We start from the raw sequence: 10,036 nt of genomic DNA, 5'->3' as shown, positions 1-10,036 counted from the left end.
TTGCTACTGGCATCAGGTAGCGATGCTAGAGATAGGAGCATTATAAAAACACGTGTTTTGGGGTCTCTTTTTCCTTAATGCATCCTCTGCAAAAGAGCGTCCTATACATCTTATCAATGGAAAATAGATGCTTGTCTAAGAGTCAGTGGACCTGTGCCCCTATGACATATGATAAAGTTGCGGGAAACCCTATTGACGCCGGAACTGAATACTTTATTTGCCTGCATTCTTCACTGTTCTCAATTCTGGTAGAAGTCTTTTTACGTAGCAGTTTTTTGAAATGGTTCCGGTGCATAGCCTCTGATCATCTTTCGGCGAGATCGTCTGCAACTGTTGTAGCTTCATGACGTTTACCAAGTGTTGTTGCATTAAGTTATGTTATTATCACACCCAATGGTAAATATTTTAAACTTTTAGGTTAGGTAATCTATTTGTACAAAAAGTATTGATGTATTGTTAAATGCAATATATTTTAAACATTTAAGATATACCTGCATGGTCTTTCTTCATTACGCAGACGCATCAAGAAAACAAAAACTCAGTAGGTACATGAATGAATATTTAAATTATATATCTTAAAGTTATACTAACAACCAAACCAAGTTTAAAATTAATCATCATTCATTAAACACATTAAATTTTACAAATTTGATTTGTACTTATATTTATGGACGATGCGGGATAAGATTCGGTACAAATAAAATTTGCATAATCCCTAATAATCCCCCTGGGATTAACAGAGCGATATCACCTAAAATAACAAACATTGTATACCGGACTATTTAATTGACATAAGTTGTACAGTGTTCGATTGCTCGGATTTGATAGTTCGCTGTTAAATACTGCCACAAAATACACACTTTTACATTGGAATTTTTTATGACAATAAGGGACGAGACGAGCAAAACGTTCATCTGATTGTCATTGACACGCCCTGTCCATTACAATGTAGTTCCGCTCGGGATTCTTGAAAATCCCAAATATTCTGATCGGCATCACAATTGCGCTCGTCTCCTTATGAAATAAGATATTAAGTCTCGTTAGAGGTCAAAAATTAGAATGAAGGTTGTGTTTGACAGTTACATGCATTGATATTATAGTATTAAAAGAGGTAGATGTGTCACTAGCGCGCCGAAAATCAATCGCCTAAATGGAGTCAATTGGATCCTTTGGTCGTAGTCGCTCTCTCGATACGAAAACGATACACACCACGCGTTTGCTGTTGACAGAATTGCTTACAATTTGATATAGGTACAACATTAAAATGCCGTCTTGTGTTATGGGAAGATGCAATAATTACGAAAGTAAATAAATCATAGAATTACATACCACAGTTAAGAAATCATGAATAATAACATTTAATTTGATTTCATTTTTATCTAACAAAATAAATATGTCGCCATGACAACGCCGATTGCCGCCAAGCCGATCATAGATTAACGTACAGAAATTACAAAATATTGATGCTGTCTGTTGCGGGATGATAGAGGTAGAATATTTTAGGACATGATGTAAAAAAGTCGTTGTTGCAGTGAATGTAATACGAAATTTAATAATTTTTAATAAACAAGTGCGTATATAGGTAGCTGAACTATCAAACTACTAAAACAAGTTTTAGGGTAGGTAGTGGATGTAGACAGTGAGTGCTATTTGTTTACGTAGGAGTTTTTTCAGGAACATTGTCCATTTCAGTATATCCCTTGCTAACTGCGGAAGAATCAATGGATCATTTTCTTCTCCTCCCATTACCTTATTGTAATAAAGCCTCAACAAAAAGACATTCTTATATAATATAAGATACAAAAAATAATAATTGTAATCTTAAAACTTTTTGGGAGCCGTCGTTAGTAAAATTGTAAAAATGGGATCCTTACTGTAGATACCTTTCGGTTTTGTTTTGGTGTCTATATGTTTTTTTATTATTTTATGTATAAATAATTGATATCATCAATAAGGCTATATATAATAATCAATATTAAATTATGTTTTCATAAAATCAATGATACATTATCTGCCTAACGTCAATGCAGTTTTACTACTTTCTAACGACGAGACGGGCAGCACGTTCAGCTTATTTTATATTTATATATTATTGATACGCCCTGCCCATTACATTGCAGTGCCGTTCAGGATTCTTCTAAAGCCCAAAAATTCTGAACGGCAGTACAATTGCGCTCGTCACCTTGAGACGTAAGATGTAAAGTCTCAATTGCCCAATAATTTCACTAGCTACGGTGACCTTCAGACCAAAACCCAGTAATGTTTACACATTACTGCTTCACGGCAGAAATGTTGTAATACCCATAATCTAGCCAGCATCCTGTGCAAAGGAGCCTCCCACTGGTAAATATGCGTATCAATCTTAGCTGGGCTAGGTATAAAATTAACGAACTACAAGAATATTGAAGTAGCGCGCAGGTAGATTCGCTTGGGTGTCACGGGCTATCCTGACTAAAATCTGCAGGCTATATCGGTCCTCATGCCAACATTAATGAAGTCATGCGCAGGGCATTTGACACTCTTAAAATACCAGCTATTGTAGAGCCAAATAACACACTGACTCCTTCTCATGTCCAAGTTACGTCAGTTGGAGCTGGAGCTGCTGCTTCGACTGCCGATACCAAACTTTGCAAATATGTTGGTCTCAGTCAGTCTTACATCTATGTGCCGTTTTCTGTCGAGATCCACGCGCTTCAATACAGCTTCTGGAAACCCAAGCGCTGCGCTGGCAGCTTTTTCAGTCAACGGATTAGCCTAGCTATCCAACGTGGAAATGCTGCCAGTATTCTTGGTACACTTCCCCGTAATGATACTTTTAATTTAATAAAATCATAGTATTGTAAATAATATTGACACATTATTGTAAATATAATAACAATTATAATTATTTGTTCAGTGTTTTGATGGCAGATGCACGAGTATGATATATAAATCATGACGTGTTCCCGAATCACTGCTCACAAATATATATCACGAAGAATTTTCCTATAATTGAACTGTTCTTAACATTATCCTCACTGTCTTAATGTGTAAGATTCCACCATACTGCGTTTTCCTAGGAACTCTCTTCATACATTTTTATAATGAGCTTCCTTATATGCGGTATTTCCAGATCAAAATGACATGGATACTTGCAAATAAGTACGTAAATGTAAAACGGCAATGTTATTCATTTCGTATCGAAAAATATTATAGGCGCCGATAGTCAATTACTATCAAGTGAACCCTATTCTTGTCTATTGATGACTGGCAGATAAATAACCATAAATTATGAAATTGGTCGCAAAATATAACGTCCTACAATGACAGGGCACATAGCTGATAAACATCCACAGTTGGTCAATATTATGAAAAGAAAAGCTGCAAACTCTTGTCCAAAATACTTATTATTCCAGACATAAGATCAAAAGGAAAAGTTATAAACATCGCAATGATAACAGCGGCTCAACTTGGGTTGTGTAATGCGGTGGGGAAACAGAATCAAGCGCTGGTTAAGTGGAGGATAATGAGGGTTAATGAAATAATTGAAATTATAAAGGTACGTACCTCTTTTGATGCTGATAAATAAACATTGAACCACCAAAGCGTTTCATCTTAGATTAAGGATTGATCTCCGCTGCGCTCCAGCTAGATACCGCAGGCGTAGTCGTAAAGTGTGGCAACTAATACTACGCCCAAGTGGTCGTACTCGAGTCAGTCTCGAACAATGTGTGAAGTTGACATGCCACATGTTCTGTAAAATTTTGCTAATAACTGAAACTAAAATGCCGGGTTGCGGAGTAAAACTTTGTAAAAACACAACTAAAGTAAAGTAATATGACATGAAATAATAAAGACACTGGGATCACATATCATCAGTTAGTATTTTTTTGGATGTTCACTTTATCACTCTGTATCACCTCTGATGTTTTATGTAAAAGCTAATAAAAGGCACGCATAATGCTATTATTTATTTATGGTATGTGTGATGCATCTACTGTACCCTACTCTTGTGTTTTTAGTTATTAATAATTTCTTTTCTTCTGACTTGCTCGTGTAAGGAATTATTATTTGACGTTTGAGTATTTTCGTTTATGTTGCATCAATTTGCATATATTATATTTGAAATTGATTTGTAAATTGCATTGAAAATAAGAACTTGGAATACCTAATCTGTTTCGAAAAGAGCAACCTTAGAGTTTTGTGCTCGTTCTTCTCTAAGAAAATCTGCCTGCCGATTGAGATGTATGAAGAGATGACATATTTCAAGTGTAATGTGATTCACCAATGAAATAAAATATTTTTGATTGATGCTGATTTCTGTTTGCCTGCAACTAATATTTATAGTTTATAGTTATTTTGTTGGTCCCGAAAAATTTAACTCCATATTATGTCAGTGTACCCTCTACTAACGTGATGTAATCGGACGGAACTTTGAGGGTTTGAATTAATAATTTAAACAGTTGAGGCCGGACGGCAGAGAGCGGGTTGCTGCGGTTGTGGCTGTAGGGGGATTTTATGTTTGGAAAATGTACAGACAACAAATTAATAACAAATATCCGGACTACTGAGTCTTGCTCGGATTTTTAAGAATGTACAAAACTTGAACAAAAAATAACTAATAGGACATCTGGATTCGAACCGGGGTCTTGGAACCATCTGAGTTATTATAGTCGTGTATATAAAGGCGAAATTTACCTTTGTATTCTAATGTTATTGAAGCTGTTTCTCAATAAAACAGGCAAATACTATTTTTTTTAAGTTAAAACCTAATTAGATCGATTTATCGCCTCCGAAATCCCATGTATACTAAGTTTTATGAAAATAGTTATAGCCGTTTCCGATATTCAGATTATACATATACAAGAATTGTTCGTTTAAAGATATAAGATAATGAGTATGCTAAATTATTGAAATATAATTTGGTCAAAATTTACTTTAAATACTTAGTAGAAGAAACCAACTAAATATTATCAGTCGATAGTCTGTAACTTCTCATTTTTAAGATTTTTCAGCACTTTATGCATTTATGGGTTGAACAAGCAGGGAAATTCATTTAAAACACTCAAGTTTATGTCGCTAAGTAAATATTCTCTTATTTTATCATTTTTAGAAAGAGTGCCGCTGATTACAATATATGGAACTCTAATATCTATCCTATGGCATCTGCTGATTGGTTTTTTTGTCTTCTTCTTCGTCGTTACACTCTTGACAGAGTGGTCGTGGTCATTACGAAGTGAAATCCTTTGGGGCAAATGTGATTCGCCCCACGAGAATAAGCCACTTTTCCCTGCTGGCCGATAGTCTGGTACACTCGTTCAATGGACCGGCCAAAGCAGATTTAATTTGTTCGGTCCATCGCATGGGCGACCATCCCCGCTCTCTGGTGCCCGTCACTTTGCCCTGCACGACAAAACGCTCAATGCACTCACCCTCGCGCCGGGTTGATTGTACCATAAATGAAATTTAAACCAAATTTATTAGAATATATGGTTTAAATTTCAATATCGACAGGTTGGGGGTAGGTGTAAATGGAAACTCAAACTGACTAATTAGTAAACGCAGGGTAAAGTTACTCCAAGTTTAAAATTTCTTCTCTCCGTCATGTAATTCTGTAGTGACAAAGGTAATATAAACACAAACGGCCTTATAAATAAACTTAGTATAAAGTTATTCCTGAGCATAAACCAAACCAGAAAACCAAATAAAATGTTTATAAATAGACATTTTCCTGACATTCGTAATTCAAAATTATCATTGTAGTGGCAGCGTTGTCAGCGATATAGTCTAAATTTTGCATATTCTTATTTAATTAGTAGGCATAACTTTATGACTTTTACTTTTGAACACAGAGACAGTATAGAATTCTTAAAATTCAAGATTGCATTGAATTGTAATTGGAAATGTCTGCGGAACAAATTTCCACATGCATTGAATCTGACTTATGTTTGTTATAGAAATGTAAAATCGTTGTAATAAAACTATAATTAAATATAATAATATAATGTAAGAGTAGCTGACTCCATAGACGTTGTTCTGTACATAATAAATAAAATACTGTCTTTTATGAATTTGTCATTAATATTTCATAGCATCAAGAATTATTTCGTAAAATATCCTCCCTGTTGTTATAATGAAAATGTTTCACAGCAGAACTGTCTAGAAAATATGTCCTTACAATACATATATTGGAAATAAAAATAATTATGGGTGCCATATCGAAATAAAAACTATCCTCTCTCTTAAGTTGGACAAAACTGCACTCCATGAAGTAATCCCCATTAAAATCCGTTCATTAGTTTAGGAGTTAACTGGATAAAAAACATCAGGATACTGGGTTATACATATTAAGATATTAAAGGATCTCGTAAACATCCAACAACTCCCTTATTATTCATATCTATCTTCGTTCTCTATCTCAGGCCTCAATTGTTTAAATTATTAATACGATTTCTCCAAGCTCCGTCCAATTACGTCAAGTTAATATTAGATCGTACACTGAAATAACATCAAGTTAAATATAATGTGGGACCAACAACAAGGGGCTTTTTTTTTATGGAATAGGAGGACAAACGAGCGTACGGGTCACCTGTTGTTAAGTGATCACCACCGCAAACAATCTCTTGCAACACCAGAGGAATCACAGGAGCGTTGCCGGCCTTTAAGGAAGGTGTACGCGCTTTTCTTGAAGGTACCCATGTCGTATCGTCCCTGAAACACCGCACAAGGAAGCTCATTCCACAGCTTTGTGGAGTACCGCACTGTGGAGGACCGCCACACATCCAGATGGTGAGGATGATATCCTAACTTGTGGCGTGTCGTGCGAAGGTGGAATTCGGCGGCAGGAATCAGAATAAACAGCTCTTCGGAACGCTCCCCGTCAAACCGCCCAACATATCATTGATATGCAGAAGAAACAGCGTGGGAGACAGCACACAGCCTTGGGGAATTCCAGAATTCACGGGCTTCGGGTTCGAGCAATATCCGTCGACAACGACCTGTATGCTACGCCCAGTGAGGAAGCTGGAGGTCCACTTGCACAAGCTCTCGGGAAGCCCAAATGATGGAAGTTTGGAGAGGAGCGCCTTGTGCCATACACGATCAAAGGCCTTCGCTATATCCAGGCTAACTGCCAGGCCTTTCCCCTTGCTTTCAATAGCAGCAGCCCATCTATGTGTCAGGTATACCAGAAGATCACTTGCCGACCGACCATGGTGAAACCCGTATTGTCGGTCGTTGATCAACTGGTGACCCTCTAGGTATACCAAGAGCTGACGGCTAATTATGCTCTCCATGATTTTGGAGAGCAGGGAGGTAATAGCAATAGGCCTGTTGTTTGCCGGATCCGAACTGTCTCCTTTTTTTGAATCGAATGGACAAGGGCAGACTTCCATGAGTCAGGGACTACGCCTTTAGAATAAGAGTGCCGGAATAAACGCGTTAACACCGACGTCAACTCAGGGGCACACGTTCTTAGCACGATTGGAGAAATGCCATCCGGCCTGCTCGACTTCCTGATGTCCAACGAAAACAGAGCTTGCCTAACAGTTTTCTGTCTGAACTGTACTTCAGGCATAGAGCTCTGACACCGCGGAATGCTCGGCGGTGTTTTTCCGTTGTAGTCAAGAGTCGAGTTGGAGGCGAAAAGAGTGCACAAGAGATCGGCTTTCTCTTTTGCCGTATGGGCCAGGGTGTTATTCCTCATGTGCAACGGCGGCATGGACGGCTGGCTGAAGTTACCAAGAGCAGCTTTCGACAACGACCAGAACTTGCGTGTTCCGGTCGGGTAACTGGAAAGCTGCTCGCCGATTTTGACGATGTGTTTTGACTTTGCACGGGCGATTTGCCGCTTAAAAAATCTGGAGGCACGGTTGTATTTCCTCTTAAGAACTGTGCAGTTCGGATTCTTTGTGCCCAGCGCCGCAACCCAAGTTCGATACGCCTGTTTTTTGCAGTCAGATGCTGCTTTAACTGACGCATCGAACCAGGGCTGTGATCTGCCACCGATGGGCTTGATGTTATACGGCTTACTGTAAATCTCATTGGGGAGCAGACGTCGGTTCATGAAGGCTTTTATTATCTAGTGCTCTTTACGACTAGTTTTACGTCTGGAGAGGCTTTATATCATTTTTTCTATTTACTTTTTAATAGTTTTCTTCCGCATAAGTATGATGTAGTACTTTACTAAAGATTCTTTTTTTAAATTATAAATTTTGACCTATGTTCTGCAGTGTAATTATGTTGTTAATAAATTGTTTTATTATTATTATTACTAGTTATGCTTTCCTTACATTGTCACCTTCATTAAGTCTTTGTAAGTTTTAAGGATAAACAAAGGTTTTTTTAAGCAGAAATGCAATTCAAATCTTATGAAAAGCTATTATATATTCATTTTCAGGGGGAACGAGATCTGGAAAGGTCTTGAAACGTTAGGTAATTGTTTTATTTTAAATTTTTATTTTTTAATTTTTATTTCAAACTCACGTTAATCAAAGAAAAAGTTATAATTCAGGTTTAAGTATTTCCCTTGAGTCAATACATTTTCTTTATTTAATTTCTATGGTATTGTATTTTTTAATGAATTCACTCACATATTATTAAATAAAGTACAGACCTTCTACCAAATAAGCTCCTTCAATGACAATGAACATAAAAATGAATATTTAATTCTGAAAACAAACATTTTGTTTACACTAGCAAGCGCGACATCTCTAATCAATTTCCTAATATGCAAATGTTGGGGTTGAGCAGCTGAGCAACGGTAAAGTAGATCCTGTAGATGAAGTCACAACCTGAGAGTTGAACAAAGCATACAAGAAATTTTAAGCGATACGTCACTCGAACGGTTGACTCAGTTGGAAAGAGCGCTCGCGCGTAACGCGAGAGGTCGCGGGTTCGAGTCCCGCATCGTTCATAAAATTTTGTTTTCAGTTTAAAACTTTAAAAAATAACAAATAATTTAATACTTCTATGAAGTTCAATAATGTTTATATAAAAAATATCTCGCATATTTAAGTTCTTTGAGCTGTAGTTTTTCAACATTTATAAATGCCAGGCGTTTCCCAGTTGATATGACACAAAATCATTTCCTTCTCAAAGGCAGGCAGAGCTCTTTATAAACGTATATTTTCTTTTAAAAGTCAAACTCCGCTCGACGAGTGTGCTCGTCATGTTTAAAATGTGGTTTAATATTGAATCCAAATTTTATAACAGTCGTGAAGTCTAATTATATTTGATTCGTTTATACATATATATATCGTTACGTTATATTTAATTATAGACATAAATTAGATTATGCGCGTGAATGTAAGTTTGTTTGTAACTCTTTCATGCCTAAACAACCAAACCGAATTTGATAAAATTTAGTACATAGATAGACAAGAGCTTGAAAACGGACATGGGCTACCTTTTATACCAAAAAAAAAATGATGGGGTTTAAAAGAACATGAATGTTTGTTCAGAAGTCATGGATGTTTATATGTATTTAATTATGTTTAAGTAAGTTTATTGTATTAAATATATCGTTGTCTTGCACCCATACTACAGGCTATGCCTAGTTTGGGGCCGTTTGTACGTCATTATCTTATATCTATTGAAACTTTGACCTACATGGGGAGGAAATACGAGTAGGAGATTAAAGTTCACAGGAAAATACAATTAAAGAGGCTGTCCACAATGACAAGGGATATGCGCTGTATCATAGAAGAGCGGAAAGAGCCGTTGAAAAGTATCCTAAAAAATAAAAGAATTGCCCAAAGTAACTATTGAACGTGGACGAAGTCGCGGTTAATAACTAGTGTATAATAATAATGTACAGTGTGATTGCTAATAAAAATTATGTGATCACACAAGCGTAGAAAGTCCCTGTCTATACCGTGTTTATTAAATTGAATAGTAATAGGTCGCTAACAAAAAGGTATCTAATAATACTAACGTGCCTGCTCTACATCCGTTTCCTTTTCATGCCTGAACACTATCCTGAATACGAATAAGTACTGGCCATATATTTCATTTGTTACTAGCGGTCCCGACAGACGCTGTTCTGTACACAGAACAG

The 10,036-nt window shown here is 36.6% G+C and overlaps 1 non-coding gene across 1 annotated transcript; it reads left to right on the top strand.

The window, feature by feature from the left end:
- Positions 1-8,819: 8,819 nt before the first annotated feature.
- Trnay-gua (transfer RNA tyrosine (anticodon GUA)) lies at positions 8,820-8,893 on the top strand. The gene has a single exon. It is a non-coding gene; the product is annotated as a tRNA-Tyr (tRNA).
- Positions 8,894-10,036: the final 1,143 nt, after the last annotated feature.

The sequence above is a fragment of the Leptidea sinapis genome, chromosome 10 (genome assembly GCF_905404315.1).
Source record: "Leptidea sinapis chromosome 10, ilLepSina1.1, whole genome shotgun sequence".
NCBI classification, from domain to species: Eukaryota; Metazoa; Arthropoda; class Insecta; order Lepidoptera; family Pieridae; genus Leptidea; species Leptidea sinapis.
This window is presented reverse-complemented; position numbering and strand designations above follow the sequence as displayed.